This window comes from Pelophylax lessonae (genome assembly GCF_965119305.1).
Source record: "Pelophylax lessonae genome assembly, chromosome: 1".
Classification (NCBI taxonomy): Eukaryota; Metazoa; Chordata; class Amphibia; order Anura; family Ranidae; genus Pelophylax; species Pelophylax lessonae.
This window is the reverse complement of record NC_138768.1, coordinates 153,646,777-153,665,561: the sequence shown is the minus strand read 5'-3', so window position 1 is coordinate 153,665,561 and position 18,785 is coordinate 153,646,777. Positions and strand designations below refer to the sequence as shown.

At 36.2% G+C, this 18,785-nt stretch overlaps 1 protein-coding gene across 10 annotated transcripts in view; it reads left to right on the top strand.

The window, feature by feature from the left end:
• Nucleotides 1-18,785, top strand: part of MEF2C (myocyte enhancer factor 2C) — a 376,634-nt gene that overhangs the window by 119,421 nt on the left and 238,428 nt on the right. The window lies entirely within an intron of this gene.

Sequence of the window (18,785 nt, the reverse complement as noted above, 5' to 3'; positions counted from 1 at the left end):
CAGGGAGAACATGCAAACTTCATACATCCTGGCTGGTATCTCAACCAAGAACCCCAGTGCTGCAAGCCAGACAGATCACCGACAAATTACGTACTGTACATTCGTGTCAATCCCTGCCACGAAGGAGCTTGCACTCTAAGATCCCTATCTCACCCTTTAAGGCCAATTTAGACAGGGGTCAATTAACAAACCCACTCATCTTTAAAGCTTAGGAGGAAAGCCATGTAAGCAGAGGTAGAACATGCAAACTTCATACATCCTGGCTGGTATCTCAACCAAGAACCCCAGTGCTGCAAGCCAGACGCTTTAACCACTAAGCCACCATGCTGCGTTGAGCTCTGTTTCGACTTTTCCAGCAAGCCGTGACCTTGTTCCACTTGTATCAAGTTGATCATTTTTTCCAAAGCATATCAAGTTGCATAAGAATATTGTAGCCATTAGACTCACTTCCTACAGGATGTGAACACTGTCATTGCTAAGGAAGCATGCCTCAACACTCAGTTACAGGCACACGCTCCCAAATAGCTTGACATTAGTGTTGTACCTTGCTGGGTGTCACTAAAAGGTCATTTATTGCTACTTGAGCTCTTCAGAAGAGCCAAGCTTCCCATGGCACATTGTCACTGTCAGGGGAAGCAATGTCATTTATTAGGCAGCATCCTTCCAAAGCACATTATACTATTTTAATTAGACGGCACAATTGCAATCAGCATAGCCAGGGCTCACATCCTGCTTTCTTTGCAAGTATTAACCTCGTTCTTAACCTTAAAACACCGCCGGTGTTTAATAATAAATAAAGATGATAGCGAAACCGAAGCCTGAATGATTTATATGCTTGAAGGAGCATGTCATGTTTTATTTTAGGTTTTCATGTATAGCTTTAAATCGTTGCCTGAGCGTAGATCCAAGTTAAGAGGTGAAGTGAGTTGGCACAGTAGTTCAGGCAGTGTCTTTCCTGATCCTTACCGAAAAGTTTAATATTAAAAGACATCATCTAATATCAGTAGAGCGCAGGCACGTGTTCTCGCCTTGACGCATGCAGTTCACTTTATCCCCCGGTAGAACGGTGATGTTTGTTGTTGTGCTGCTCCGGTGACTTTTTGTCTTTTCTCTGACATTTACAAAACAACTTTTGTAATGGGATGCACAGCGTGGTATCAGACTTATGATGTTGATAAATATGATCATAAGAAGTTTAATCCCATAAACCTTGGCAGAGCTTGCTACCAAAAACACCTGACATTAACCCTTCCCATTAAAAGATTGGCACTTAGGTTTTTGCAATGCTGAGAAGTACAGGAATGTAAACTATGGAAAAACCTTTTTTTTTTCACGACAATTTTTTTACTTTTTGTTAGAATTTTTAAATGCATGTAACAATCCGAAGATTTAGCAGACAACACAGATCAGGTTCTAAACCGGTGCCACGCTTGTGCCCTCGGCGTACTTCAATGTAGGCCAACCCTGACATGTAGAGGTAGCATGACATCATCTGGCCAACATAAACAAACTTTTGTAATAAGCAAAATGTTTTCTCAGTAAGGAATAGAGTGAATGATTAGCAATCAGAGCAAATGATCATTTCCCGGTTACTTGAGATTGCATGCATTGATTTGCTTCTATCTAAATCAATAGTCACAAAGAAGTTGATCCAATTAGGAGACTGAACTCAATGTCTTGCCTTGAGTTCAATGCAGAATGATGTTATCAAACGTATATACATTTAAATATATATGTAAATTAAAAAGGGGTTTTTAATCCAAAAAAAGATGCAACATTTATTACCTTAATAAAAATGTCCTTTAAAAGATACAGTTATACAGAAAGAAGGTGTATCGACAGATTCAGCTTATCAATATTCAATTCCCATGATAGTACGGCCATAGTAAATGTATGAAGTCTTTCCATAGAAAATGTAACTTTTATCATTTAATTGCAACCCCAAAAAAATTTGCCAGCTATAAAATGTCATTTAATGTAAGGTTGCTATAATTCCTCCTTGTAGATAGATGATGCCCCATGCCCATAGACATATATACTGTATATACAAGTATATGTCTAGATACCTACATATACAGCATTTGCATATCAAACACTGACAATTAGCAGTCACTACCTTCTTAAAGCAGGTACTTTAGAGGTTTATAGCACACGTGCCTTAGTGTAGTGTGCAGCTGAGAGGGTCAGAACAGTGCTTAAGGTCAGGTAATTAATATTTAGTGCCTCTTCTAGGGCACATTCATCTCACAGCTGTACTGGCTTGAGCGCTACAGAGTTTGGCTCTTTACTTGAATCTGTGATCCCTGTGAAATCAAATCAGCTTTGTTGATCCTCAAGTCGAGTGAACAGGGGTAACCCAGCGTTGTGTGCCGGATAAAAGAAGGATTAAGCAGTTCACTTGTCACTGTGATCGACCACAGATAACATCTGCACATGCAGGGCACACTCCTTGGTTATTTGATTATAGCCTAAGGAAGACTTATCCCTGTTTAGTCATGGCTTAACGTAACTCTTGCCAAGAAGAAGAAAAGGGAAAAAAAAAGTTGTATATATATATATATATATATATATATACTGAACAATTTCTACCGATTACATTAATAAATAACACTGATGTAGGTGCATCAAAGAACCACGTTGTACTAAAACTGAATTTGTTTGCCAATTAACAGTATAGTACAACACGCATTATGTCATTCAAATATCATCAGTGTTAAAATAAATATTTGCCAATAGACATAAAAGAAGTGAATAATTTAGATTTTTTCCATTCCAGGTATAGTGGGTTACTGGTCAGACTGTAACTTTTTTTTCCAGCAAGCAAATGTACATTATAACAAGTTTGATCAACAGAGCACACCTGTGTTTTGGGTTACCTGAGCTAATGCTTTGTTCTTAATATTAATTAAATAGGAGATTTTTCTAATTCTTTGGTAAAATTGACTATATGAAAAAAAAAACATTAAATAAATATACATAGAAATTTCATTTTATAATGTGTCATCATATTTAAATGTCATTGAAATGTTATAGAAACAGAAAAAAGCAAAAGAGGATGTGGTGTTTGTATTATTTTTTTATTTTTACGATTTTAGTGAATTTTGACAACTTACAAAGCACAGGTTAATTTAATTGTCGAGGCTCATTTTGGAGATAAAAAAGCAGACTCTTATTATCACCTGTCTGGTTATTTGTGATATCTTTTCATGTTCTTTAAGATGCAGAAAACATTTAAATGGATTCTTTCATTTAAAAGTCTGTTATCTGACTTTGCTAAGGTATGGATGTAATATATCTAGGACATATAGATATTTCTAATGCAATCATTAATACACATGTATTACATTTGTAGTTGAAGTAAGTCTACTTTGCTATATGCCTTTCCTCCATAGATCTCTACCTGTTGAGGAGTTTCTAAAACGTTATCAACTTCTGACATTTCAGAATGTCATTTTTTAGGGCTTTTACCCAAAGTTTACTTTTCACCAGAACTTTTGTGCCCCTCTCTTAAGATCGTTTTCATCATACAGTAAAGCTTGTAGTATAGGCATAGATTACCAGGGTTATCAGGTCTATTTAAAAAAGCCAAGATTAACGTGCAACGTTGTGGAAGTAACCCCTAGCAACATATCACCAATCATATTTCTTGTTTTGTACCCTGCGAACTGATGAAAGTTTAAATATGATTGGTTGCTGTAGGTCACTGAACTGTGCACATCATCTTTAGTCTGAGCACTGCTTTATTATTTAAGCTCATGTGTATATTATTATTATTAATATTATTATTATTATTATTATTATTATTATTATTATTATTATTATTAATATTAGTATTATTATGGTTATTATTATTATGATTATTATTATTATTATTAATATTATTATTATTATTATTATTATTATCTTTATTACCGTGGGAATCCTGCTCAACCCCATAAGTTTGTGGCATTAGTAACAAGTCTGGCTACAAATGTACTGGTTGGTTCATGATTAATACAGCAGAGTTTTGCTTTTATATACTTTTTTTTTCTGTGATTAAGTTTCAAATTCATTACCAGCAGTCTAGTGGGCGAATTTTACCTGAAAGTGTCATTTAGGTGAACATTAACAGCCTATTTAAATAGATAGGAAAAGATGAGATATATTGACAAATGAAAGTCACCTATGCATTAGATGGGCCAACCCTCATGTCTTTCATACTGATGAAGCATACAATGTAATTCTTGGGTGGTTTTCCAAGTTATCTAGACTGAAATTCTGCTTAAACAAGAGTTTCTGGCATACCCACCAAATAACCTTTTATTATTGGCTCATTTTAAAAGTATCATTATAAATTACATTGCTGTAATATGCATTACTAAAACAATTACCGTTAATAATTTGATGTCTAAAGTTCAATCTGAGTGAAGTACATCTGAGGTTTTTTTACAGCATAATTAGAGCCTTTTCGCTTCAGTCCCTACCCTCAAAGAAGCTTACAATCTAATGACCATTTTGTATGTGTCATAAAGACGCAGACAAGAGTTAATCTTCAATCTGATGTTTTTTTTCAGGACATTTTAAGGATTGTGGGGGAAACTGGAGCACCTGGAGAAAAACTCAAGCAAACTTGGGTGTACGAACTCCATGTCTATAATACCTCTAGAGACTGAACCCATTCATTTAGCACTACAGGGCCACAGAGATAACTTTACAGCTTCAGCGTTGCCTTAAAAACATAATGAAAAATGATATGAAGTAGCACTGTAACAGGCATAGTTAATGGCCAAAAGGGGAAGATGCAGTTAGTAACCCGTAACAACCAATCATAACTCATCTTTCAGGGATGGCCTTAAATGAAAAGTGAAATCTGAACAGCTGCTCTAGTTTATTGAACTGCACACATCATCACTGCTTTTTACTTTATGAAATATATGACCCATGCTGAACAGGAAACTTCAATTGCGTGGTATCCTTATACCACGAACACAGATATGTGTTTACCTGTGTAGAACAAATAATAAATTATTGTTGGAAATTATTGATCTCTGCACTTGTTTCAAAAAGACAAGTGGTGTTGTTTTTTTTTAGAATACATACATTTAGCAAGACAAAGTTCCCATTTACGGTAACTTGTGTACTACTTTCCGGGATAATGTTTTACTGCTTGTTGACTCGCCGCAGAAATGGAGTAGTTTTAGTCTGCATCAGGAAGCACCTTCTCTATGAACTGCTGATGTGATTTTTAGCTTTCCCACCAATAATGTATGATAGAAAAGATAAAGTAGGAAGTATATTTATTCTGGAGGACGTTCAGTGTCAGTGGTTGAACTCTGCATCATTCTTTGCTGGTAATGAGTTTAAAACTAAGCACATCTTGAGCATGAGTAGCCAAGCATGTCTGCAAAGGCCAGCGACAATGCACTCACAAATGTCAGGATACAGTCGGTGTTTGACTGATCCCATCATATGGTTTGCATACACTGATGATTTATGGTACGTGGGAATGTTCATGACCTCATTGCATGCACAAAAGCACTGCATGTAATCTAAACAGTCCTAATTGTACACAGGTTCGAAGGTGACAAACAGCTTGGATTGTATTACATAGCAAAAAGCAAATAATATCAACAGTGCTTTATGCTATTGTTTGTATGGGCCTTTTATGGCGCTAGTAGTCAGAGATCATCCTCTTTAAACTAAATATTTTATTATGTTTAGCTTACCCCTTGAACCAATAGCACCTATAGAAATATAAAGTGCAATTATTGTCAGGTAATGTTTGGAACAAGCTACGTTAAATGGTCTATGTTTGTTCTTCTTATACTCAGCAACTTATGAAAGTTTGTAACCCCTTAGTAAATATTCCTTTTTATTCTCCTCTTGGGTTTTGGCCTAACGACGAAGAACATATTTAACTGATTAGCAAGTGTTTTAAAAATGACCAGGGTACCCTAGATACTTATTAATTACTTTTACAAACTGCAGCTTATAACTATTTGATTTCAATGTTCTCTTTTATATACTCTCCACTGTCTGTACTGTTACAGCGGAGCAAGATGTATGGTTGCATCATGCATGTGTTTCCTCAAATGGAAACTTGTAAATATTTTAAAGTCATTGTACTCCCTGTTGTAGCCAGATGTTACTCAGTGTTAAAAAAATCATTTCTGTAATTCTGCATTTTGTGAAGTGTTTCTTGAATCTCTACTCAGCTTTACCCTAGATTGTGTAACAAGGGAAACCTATGTAACTGTATTGCTTTGATTCCTTTATTTGTATTGTCATAGTTCCTGAAAAATGCTTCTCTATTTTAATAAATATTATCTACTTTTTTTGGTTTTATATATATATATATATATATATATATATATATATATATATATATATTAGCATAACCACCACATTCTACAGCTAGTATTCTATACTAGAAAAAGTGTGCCCGTTCCACAGCAGGTGCATTTGTGGAGTGGAGCTTTTTGACAGGTGGTGGGTACAATAGCAACACTTATGGAACAAAGCTGAATGTCAAAGCAGAGTGTACTGTACGGGTTGTAATGATTGAGGCAGCAAAGGAGACACCTGTAGAGAGGAATGTAGTGTGAAGTTGGTGGGGGACAGAGGCAGCAATGGGGACACTTCTGGAGCAGAATGCAGTGTGCAGGTGAAAGAGGCCAGGAGGCAGCAGAGGGGACATTTGTGGAGAGGAGTGTAGTGTGACGTTTGTAGAGGACAGAAACAGCAAAAGTGGAGTAGTATGGAGTAGTATAAAGGTGGTGGGGGGAAGTGTTAGCAGAGTGGACACTTGTGAAGTGGAATGTAGTGTGCAGGTAGTTGAGGACAGAGGCAGCAGAGGGAACACTCATCAAGAGGAGTGTAGAGTGAAGTTGTTGGGGGGGAAGAGACAGGAGAATGGGTACTTTTGGAGCAGAATGTAGTGTGTAGGTGTTGGGGGACAATGTTAGCAGATTAGGCACTAGCTGATTGGAATGTAGAGTGCATGTGGCTGAAGACAGAGGGAACAATTGTGGAGAAGAGTGTAATGTGAAATTGGTAGAGGGCAGAGGCAACAAAGGTGGCACTTGTGGAGCAGAATGTAGTATACAGGTAATGAGGAACAGTGTCAGTGTCACTGTGAAGCTAAATGTAGTGTGCAATTAGCTGAGGACATAGGCAGCTAAAGGGATACTAGTTAAGAGAAGTGTAGAGTGAAAGGGGCACCTGTGGAGCATAGTGCAATGTGCTGGTGGCAGAAGAAAGAGGCAGTAAGAGCCACTATTTTTGATAAAGTAGTAGTAAAGTAGTAAAGTCCACTCCAATTTGCATGCAATTTTTCAAGACTAGCAGCACCAAGCTGCCAGACACATTGTCATTGGTCTATTAGTGTTATGCTGGTTTGTATGACTTGTGAATGTAGGCTTTGACCAGCAACTCTTAAAAACTTACAGTAGAAACATGTGATCTGATGCTTCCCAATAGGTCATTTCGAGAATTGTAGTTCTTTTGCAACTTAGGTGTGGTGAGTATATCTTTGCTGTCTTTGTTTGAGAACAAATCCCAATTCCCACAGCTGATCAAAACACGTGATTGTTAGTTTAGCTTTGAAAATTGGAAAAATAACAAGTCTTGTTGTTGCCCCATCCTCCTTCTAAATTATTTAGCTGTACACAAAGTCTTCAGAGATACTGAGCTTTAAAAAGTTACTGACAAGTCCCTTGAGTTACCCAATTTGCTCCAACAAGATCAAGGTTGCCATCAGCTAATCTCAAGGGTAATGGTTGTGTTTGCTATTGTAAAAGCTAGAGGTGAAGCCTATAAGTACCCTTCCCTTTGTCAGTGATCTATTATACCTAGAGAAACCACAGTAGATGTAAGACTGCCACAGCATTCACGTATGCACTAGTTCCAATTCATTGAGGTTTGATGGTGAAGAAAAGCAAAGTAAGAGAATATTTTATTTCATTTTACAAAAGTATTCAAATAGATTGGATATGGCACACCTGCAAAAACCATATTCTAAGTGAATATGTCTTTAGGTATCTTGTGTATATTTCCTAAAAGAGTTATACTTGGTACAAGTAATAAAGGCATACTGAAGACTGGATCACATAGAGTCATGAAATAGACCTGGATATCGGCCTATATTATAGCAACTAAAATATTTAGAGAATAATAAAAATGTGCTAACCTGAACTGACCTCACATTTAAATTTGCCCATAAATATTGCTTATATTTGCTTCAGATTATTATACTATATCTCAATTTTACATCCCTTTTAGATATTTAATATAGTACTTTTGGAAATTGTTAGAGTAGGAAAAAGGGGACCACCTTTAGCTTTTAAAACCAAGTGTGCAAAGAATATTTTTATTGTTTTTTTCTGTAATACTCAAGTATTCAATGCTTTCCATTGGGAATCACTTTCAATTAAGTCTGGCAGTCCATAGGCAGTTCTATGACTGCACTTGGATTTTCAAATTAAAACTTTTGGCCAGTTATTGGTATTTAAGGTCTTCTCAAATTATACATTTTTTAGGTGGAAAAACAATATTTTTCATGCCTACTTTATTTAAATTTTTTGTACTTGTTTGTTAAGCATACTTTGCATATGCTGATCTTTGAAATTTTGCATACCTGGAAAACAAAATTTAATAATAGAATACAAATGACAAGAACCATAAAATATTAGGCTCTTTCTTTAGTCAATATGTGTGCCTTATTTACATGTAACAATATAGGTGCCTGTTAAAATTAATGTATTTAGTAAATCAGTGAGTTAATTAAAAGTACTGGGCACGCTATCAGTTATACTTTTTCCGTAATTTATTAGTCTGATTATTTGGGTCATGTAATACATACATTTTAATATATATTTTAATGGTGTTACATAGATGCGCTCATTCTGCATGGTGTCAACCCTGAAAATAGCTAATAAATTTAGTGAAGACATTCACATATTCTGCTCTGACTTTACGCATAGGCAGGCTGCATGTTTTTGTCAGTTAATTAACACATTTAAAAATATTATATCAGTCAAGATGACAGGATTCAAATTTTGTCCCATATTTGGCCTTGAGAAATATTACATATAGTGTTAAAATTGTTGCTAGTATATTTTTTTAAATAGTCAAACTGAACTTTTACTGAATAGTAACTTAATGTGGTGGGTTTTTTTCTCAGAAAGGGAAATTAAAAGCATTTTTATATTGTTATAATAGAGCATAATGTGTATACAGTTTGTCCTTTAAACATGTTTTTACTTGTATGAGAGTTAGAATTATTGGAGAACGTGTGCAATAAGGGCATCCTATCATCGTATTGTTTGTCAGGGCTACCTACTGCCAAACTGTTTGCTTACGTATTAGAGCCATCTCAGAATATAATAAACAAAATTACTATTGAAAAGCCTTTTCAGATAAATGTTTCTGCATATATACATACATTTTTTTTAGTTTTACTCATCCTGTGTACGTTACAAGCCCCTTTTTGAGTTCTGTTGTTTTACATTATCCCACTGAGCATTGGGCGCTTTGCAATTTCCAATATTTTTTATGGTTCCCTGAAAACGATAAAGGGTTCTAGCATAACTCATTATTTTAGTGTTAGTTTTTCATTATTAAACCTACTATCATATTGAAAACGATTGCAGTGTCAGGCTGCCCTGTTAGAGAAAGACCACCAAATTACAAAGACACTGCCCCATTATAGAGTCGAAGCACTATGGGAGAGACTGCTTTTTTAGAGACTGTCCTGTGAGAGAGCTATGGGGAGAGGCTACCATATGGGATTTTGCCCTGTAGGAGAGAGTTCATCAAGTGGGTGGCTGGCCTATTGGAAACTGCCATGTAAAAGATTGTTAGAGACAGAGGGGGTGATTGGCCAGAACAATCACATAGTGTTAGCTGAATCACCCACTGGCTTGTTATATATCTTGTTATATTTCAGGGAGTTTCATCTTGGAGATCCCAACTCCCTTACCTGCCATAGAGTCTCACTGAAGCCTTAATGTCCCTGATTTTTTTTCTTCTTAAAAGTAAAATAATTAAAAATCATACAGAAAGAATGAAACCCCTTCACAATGGATAAACCTGAAACATCACTATCATTTCCCTGTCATTCCTAAATGAGATTTAACTTGGTGTTGTCACAGAATGTGACCATGCAACTTGGGGAGCTCTCAAACTTGTTCATACTCTCACAACCATTGTATTTATCTGTTATTTCAACCAATGTGTTTTTGTATAACGTCCTATTTGGGATTGTTTCCAAAGTGTTGTATCTTATGGATAGACATGGTTCAGGAGAGAGTAAGGGTACATCTGTCTGCTGACAATGTCCAACTGTAAGCTGTGCAGTCTCAAAAATGTGCATGTGGAAGACATCTAAAGAGATTGCTTACTAACATTTTGCTCTGTATGTGAGCAAAAGGCAATAAATGTAAGCTATGCAGTGCATGGATTTACTGCTCGGAATGTCATATGAACATGCATTATCAACCTTGTTATACAACAAGCAAACACTTTGAGCTTGGGGCTTTTGAATGAAGGTCAGAAATGGCAAGCAAGAGACCCACCATTTCTGTCCTTGAAGTATAAACTAAAAGAAGATAGGAAAGAAAAAATTGAGTTCAAAAAGTACTTTTGTGCATCTTATACAGTATATGTATGTACTTATTACTGCATATTTAACTGTGGGCTTTTAGGATACAAAGCACATTTTGTTTAGAATTCTTTTTGGAGAACAATGGGAAAAGAGACAGAAAAAAGCCAGCATAAAACATCAACTTTTCACTTTTTTATCTTTACCATATAGTTCATGTGTTCAGTCTGTGTTCCACGTAGAGACACATTTATAGACATTATTATTGTCAGAAACATTTAATATGCCTCAGCCTTATGCCTTCATTGTGACTGGAGTAGGTATTAGCTAATTCTAGTTATACGTTAAGAAGATGACCCATTAGAATTCTAATAAGAAAACATGGTATAAGTGATTATTTTGCCAAGGTGCATGCCCCTAGTAAATATAGAGACCAGCGTACATCCATGATCATCAGGTTTATCTGAAATGATACAATATATGGGTGTCCAATTTGTATTAAGTGCTTAATGCCACAAACTAGTTGTATTTAGTAAGCAGCAAGTATATTTTCCCATTCCAGCAGCACATTAATAAAAATCCAAGCTGGATTACATAATACCGTTCCACAGTTTCCAGTAGGTCTGGGTCATGCAGTGTCAGGTAGAATAAGCGGTATTGTATTGTTCATTATGGGACTGATTTGTAAAAGCTATACAAAAAGAAAATGTGTGTATTACCCACCCACCCACCCAATAAAAGTCCATCTGTCGGTTAATGACAACATTCCTTTTCCAGTTTTTTTTTTTTTTTCAATTGTGTATTGTCCGCAGGACATATTTAGGATTACAATCTAAAGCGAATCTCCTTAGTGGGAAATGTAATACAGATAGCTACAATATTGAATTATACCATAGATGGCCCTAGTCTTTTTAGGCTTGATACTAGTCTACAAAGACACTTTCCAAGTCTCCCGACCTTACACTGTCAAAGAAAAATCTATACCTACCACACTTTCAGATGAGAACTATTAATCAAATCGTGAGCTTTCAGTGATTGTTGAATGATTATACAGCTTAAACTACCCTAAACGTTGGTTCTTGTCCTTATAACGGAAATGGTCCATAAAGCACTGCCATAGTGTAAGTTCACTGAGTAGTTTTTACAGTATCTCTGGATTAGGAACATTTCTAGTTGGTAAGGTTTTTTTTGTTTTGTTTTTTTAGCTCAAAGTTGCCATCAGAGCAATTCAAAACTTCTGCCTGGTGAAATCCTAACCATGGGCAGGTTCACAGGGCCATTTGGCCTTGAGGTCTTAATTCTTTGGTTTCCTAAAAGTTAGTTTACAATTCTAAAGCTAATGCCTTCAAAGCGTAACTGTCATTTAAATTCAATAGAGGAAGATCATTTATTGCTTTAATATTACTAGCGCTTTGTACCTAGCTAAAGTGTTAATTGGTTGTTGTTGCAGAAAAATTATCTGAATAAATATGGTGTTTTTTTTATTTATTTTTTTATTAGTAGTAGTACTACTATTATGGTGTTTTTCGGTTGTTGTTGTGTAAAAGCATCAGATGTTGAATGTGAACGCTTAGTGCACAGATGTTTAGTCATGGCTTTAACACTAAACAGTTTTCTTAACACAAACACTTTTTACACCAGATGTCAGTGCTTTATGGGATTAGGAAATGTGCACTGAAACCTATGCTCTTGACAAACATTTCTTTAGGTTTTTGAGGCCTTATTATGAATTTTTACAAAAAAATATATCACAATAACAAGTCACTTTATTTAAAAAAAAATAGCATGATGGTGAACTATATCTCTGCGACTTTATCAGAGCTGATGTTCATTGTGTCCTAATAGTTAATCTACTCTGTGAAACTTTGGCAGTGCGCTTCTGCCATTTCAAGGCATTAAAAATTGAAATCACAGTAATGACAAGGTTAGACTTCCATCCCTCTTCATTACATATTCACTCTGGACCGAGGTTGCTTTTTTTTTTAAGTACAGAAGATTCAGTGGATGGGAGGGTGCTGTGTTATTCTGGATTTTTCCATGTATCCTTCTCTCACCAGTAACCTCATATGTATACCTTTCATTGGTAATTAAGTGCAAATTGGGTGCGACTTAGAGACCAACCCTTTGAATCACAAATTCCGCTAGGTGGAGAAGTAGGAGGCCAGGGCCCACTTGTGAATTTGGCTGACCTTTCCATGCACACATCTCTTTACTTGGAGCAGACAGGGAAAACCCCTCGTAGTTTAAATGTTTAATCTGGAATATTTATTGGGAAAAAAGTAATGCATAAGGGTCCTTATTCCAAGTATGTATAATTGTTCATTTGTCAGTCATTGGTGAAATCTTCCAGCTTTATGGAAAATTTATTTCTGTGGAATGTAAAATGGTTAGCTAATAAGAAATTCTTGAGTACAATCTATACGCTCTGTATGAATCATACTGTAGAAAAACAAGAAAGGAATTACGACCAGCATGGGTCCTTGGCAATCACTTAAATAACCAAGTTCTTGGACTGAACTTCTGCACATGTATAACTAGTGTAATTATTTAAAATTATTCTTATCGGAATTATGTACATTTACATATTTATTTATCTATCCATCTACCTACCTATTATTTCTCTCTGTCATGTCTGTCTCTCTGTCTTTCTTTCTACCATGATAGAAATATACTAAATATATACATGTTCTGTTATCCATACTATTTACCTTCTTTTAGGCTAAGTAGTATTACTGTAGGCAGAAGTAATTAAACAGTTCCTTGGTCTGTCCACATTTGAAAAGGCTCCTTGTGCCGTGTATAGGGGCTGCTCTATGCCTCTCTGGCTTATTAATATCTTACGAACAGGTAACGTATTATAGGACTTCATATAATTATTTTTATTAGTAATCAGATACCACTTGCAGTAAACCGCTAACTTTAAAGATGCCAGACACAAACATTTTCTTTGGCTTTGTACAAAAATAAATAAATCCTAATCTCAGGTGAAAGCTAATATTATTGAAGTATAGGAAAATGTTAAAAAGGTCATGACTTCCTGCAAGCATGGGTTTCTCCCTCCCTCACACTCCCTTTCGCTAAACATTCCGAAAGGCAAATTATGAACTTTTTATGTATGGAAAATCATATAGTGCAGCTAAGACAGCACTGCCACTTAAGTCTGTTACTCTGTCATTGACCCCAACAGCGATAAAATTGCCACTTGCAGAAAAGCCTTTGCAATATGGCAGAGGTATCAACATGTGTTCATATATTAAAGTGCTAACCTGCCTCTTAAGACACAGAATGATCTGTACAAATGATGCAGAAAGAACCTTATTGTAGATTTCCAGACCAAAGTTTTATTTTTAATTTCGGACAGTGCAGAGAAAGGTTAGAACCACCATCAGTTTTTCAGCACTCCTCCTCTTACTTACAGATTTCCTCTTACTGGTAACTATGGTCAGTGGGACAGAACACGAGTTTGCAGTGCAGACACAGGCTGAAAAAACAACATATTTTTAAAAGCATAGTGGACAAAGGTTAGATCTTCTTTCAAGTTTTAGTTGCTATCTAAAACAACTATCTGCACTTGGTGTGAAAAGAAATTGTATAATAATCAATAATATGTGATTGTTAGTGCTACTGGCAGCTACACTCAAAATTATTGCACACTAACAATATTGAATAACAAAATAAAAGACCTAGTCAAATCATATGTGCATATAAAAAGTCATATAAACATGCCACAAAACAGTTAATAAAGTGCATATAGTGCTTCAAATCAAGAAATAAATATGGTAAATGCATCAAATTCATAAATTCAAAAAAGAAAATATCCAGGCTATCATGCAGTGGGAAAATAGTGCAAAACAAGTCCAGAAAAAAAAAAAAAAGTCCCAAACAATCATTAGGTTGAAACACAATGTTCATCATGTGTATATCCTATTGTACAAGTACTGTAGGTGGTCACCCACTCGTGCTCCACTCCGAGATGAAAAGGTATATTTAAGCCACGTATTGGAATGTAAGATCTTATTAGGGTCTGACCTCGCTTTAGTGAGTATACCCCTCACTATAGGTATGCTAAGTAACTCCCAACTGGAGGTCCCATATGGATATTCAATTACTTGGACACGCTCTTCTGCTCACCTTGCCGCAATGTCACTCCACCATATATATAATTACCACAAAATCATATGGGGCAAAGCATATAAAGAAAAGAGGGAAGAGAACCCCATTGGTAACATCAATTTATTAAAGAAAGATATCCACTTACAAAGTCAATAAAAACACAGGCATTTGGTATACAATCTCGTCCAAACGCCCTGATGGGTGTACTTACATTTCGTTGTATGAGACAATGTCCAGTTGCCCTAGTGACGATGTCTCATATGACGAAATGTACAGGGGGTGGAGGAAGTAGCGGTGATGTAAGCACGCCTGCTGGGGTGTTTGGACAAGATTGTATACTGAATTTTATTGACTTTGTAAATAGATATCTTTTTTTTTTTATAAATTGATGTAAGGAACAGATGGTGCGCAATGAGGCTCTCTTCCTTCTTTTCTTTATATACTATGCCCCATGTGATCTGGTGGGAATAATATATTTGGTGGAGTGACATTGTAGCGAGGTGAACAGGAGAGCGTATCCAAGTCACTAAATATCTATATGGGCCCCCCCCCCCCGCCTGGAGTTACTTTCCATACCTACAATGAGGGGAATACTCACTAAAGTGAGGTCAGACCCTAATAAGTTCTTACATTCCGGTAAGAGGCTTAATTATACCTTTCCATCTGGGAGTGGAGCACAAGTAGGTGACCACATACAGCACTTTTACAGTAGGATGTACACATGATGAACACCACGTTTCAACGTATTAATTGTTTGGGACTTTTTATTACATTTTTTTTCTGGACTTGTTTTGCACTACTTTCTCTCTGCATGATAGCATGGATCGTTTCTTTTTTTTTTTTACTTTATGAATTTGATGAATTTACCATATTTATTTCTTGATTTGAAGCACTATATGCACTTTATTAATTGTTTTGTGGCATGCACCGCCTGTACTGATATTCTCAGCTAACACCCTACCCCCCTTCCCTCTTACCCCCGTCTTCCCCCCTCCCCCCCCCACCTACCCCTTTGGAAATGCTGAGCTGCCAGTGGTCAGTGGAAGAAGAGTGGTTCAAATCTCTGGACCACTGGATCACCTGCATGGGCACTGACAACTCAACATCCCAGTTGTAAGTACAGTGGTGACTGGGGCGGTGAGGAGGCTCTCCGGTGTTAGTTCACCTTTTCCTTCTTTCTGAAAAGGAGAAACAACATTTTAAACCATGAGATGTCCACAGTTAAACACAGCCCTTATGTTTGATACTTCATTTTTACATCCAGGTATAGTTGTAATGCGTAAGTCCATCTACTTCCTATTGTTGACCATCTGATGATTTGAGAAAACCCGATTTTGATATGGGAAAGCTTTTAGGCTGTCCAGTCTATAAGATCTGGCACAAACAAATTTTGGTTCCTATGGTTTTCCAGACCAACATACACTATATTTTATCTCCTTTTATAATAATGAACTCTTCTTAGAAGTGAAAAGGTCCTTCATCCAAATAGTTCTTGAATTTCAAACATTTCCCAGTATGCTGAAATATTTATTAGAAGTTTTTTTTTTGTCTATCTCTAAACTGCCTGTTTTTTTCGATCACGTATTTCTAAATTTGAAGATTGATAAACCTTGAAGTATCAGCTGAGTAATTGGGCAAAGTGTAACTTGATTTACTATTCACAGAAATGTAGTACATCACATAAAGGGTCAGTGTAGGTAAGATACGACAATATAAAAGACAAACACAGGCTGCACTGCCGTAGGCCAGCAGGAATTTATGTGACTTAAATTAGTATTTGTGAACTGCGCAAGCTCATGCCAGTCAGCCTAACAAACCTAATTAGGTCTCGCAACTGTCATGGTTTTCCCAGGATGGTGTTGGTGCTTGCTGCAAAAGAAATAAAAATGAATCTGGATTCTTAATTCATTATATTCCATGAAATCAGCTTGAATTACACAAGGTGAATGGTTCCATTCAGTGGTGAAGCGATACAGATAAGTCAGATTTATTAGCCGTTTAAAAAATAATGAGAAGGAATAAATGATGGTTATAGTAGAAGTTCTGGAACTCTAGCACAATGAGTTGATTATTTCTTCAAAAGATAGCTTGCAACCAATGTTTGTAGTAACATAGAACAGTCTTTTACTTATGCCCAGACTCTAGACTTTAAATGTAGCACCGTCTGCTGGTTGCAAATGAGAAACTGCACAATCTTTCTGTGTTAGAATTGTGCTTAGGGTATGAGCACATAGGGGGAATTTAGTAGGTCAATCATACTTCTAAAAGCACCAACCAGTACAATACATATATAAAATACGTTGTACATATATATTCGAGGGTTTTTAAAAAGGTTTCCGCACTTTTTTAAAGTTTTTTAAATATAAAAAAGTGTAGAAACTTTTTGAGGACCCCTTGTATATATATATATATACAGTATATATATATATATATATATATTTTTTTTTTACCTACCTAAGGATTTGTTTTTTCTTCTACCTAATTCAAGAATGACACAACTCTGCCATACAGTGCAGCCCCAGATTTTTCTCTGCTGCAGTTAAGTAACTTGTCCATTACCCAGCCTGTGACTGCACAGTAAAAGGAGAAGCAGCAGACTGGTGACCTCATTTTTATGTTACATTGCTCTCTCCTCCTATCAGCATGTTACTTACACTGCAACAGAACAGACTAGCTCCCCATGCTGCTCCCCCTTTCTCCAGTCTGAGCTCGGCTGTACAGGGATTGCAAGAGGCTAAAACCAAGTCAAATTCAGTTATAGTACTTCCACTGCTTACATTTGAGAAAATACATTTAACCACTTCCCACTCGTATGACGTCCTATGATGTCCAGGATTGAAGTGGTTATACCTGCACCTGCAGGCATCAACCTGGTATGAACATTTGCAGCCGGAGATTCCCTCTTTACCAGAAGTGATTCCAGTGGGAAGGGAGTCCCCCCCCCCCCACCTCTGGGGCCCACGGCAGAGCCCAGGAGCAATGTTACTGGCGGCGACAGCGGCACTACACAGTGAGAGAGGAACTGATGTTGTTCCTCCCTCTCTGTGACCCTGGAAACCGGGGGCAACAAGGATTTCGTCGCTTCTGGTTTCGGCTTTTTGTTTACCTGGCTGTTACCAGCCAGGGAAGCAGCCAATCAGATCAATCTTTTTCCAGTCTGCTGCATTGGAGCCCAAATGAGATATTTGTGGTCTAATAGGCCCCAGATCTCTCTATAAAGAGGACCGGTCACGGCCTATGTTTTTGCATGTTGTTAATCCCTTGTAAAAGCAATAAAGTTGATTAAATACATAAATAAATAAAGAGACAGTGTATAAAAAAGTTATGAAAAAAAGAAATAATAAAAATAATGACAACATTTTTTAAAGCGTCCACTCTCCACATACTTCCTGCATACGGAAGTCCTGAGTGCATGTGTAAACGTTGAACGCACTACACATGGGAGGAATCGCCACGAAAGTTAGCAAGAGAGCGATAATTTTGGCCCCAGAACTCCTGTGTAACTCTAAACTGGTAACCTGTAAAATCTTTTAAATAATATATATATATATATATATATATATATATATATATATATATATAGATATAGATATTTATATATATATATATATATATATATATATATAATATGATAATCTAAATGTTTTAATATAATATTCTAATAGATATTTTTAAGTATTTTAGTTTGGTGCCATTCCACAGGCATACACAATTTTAAAGCGTGACATTTTAGCTATCTATTTACTTGATGTAACATAATCTTTTATATTTCATTAAAATATTGGGTATTTCATACTGTATGTGTATTTTTTTCAAACAAATTGAGTTTAAAAAAAAAACGCTGTTCAAATACCGTGTGACATAAAAATTGCAACACCCACCATTTTTTTCTCTAGGGCCTCTGGTAAAAAAAAATATATAAAGCTTGAGGGTTCTAAGTAATTTTCTAACAAACAATAAATAAAATACAGATTTTTACATGTAGGAGAGAAATGTCAGAATTGGCCTGGGTGGTAACTGGCTAGGGATGTATTAAGAAATAGCAAGCCACACTGGTTTGTGTATTTTAGATCTGCCTAGTATTTTATTTTAA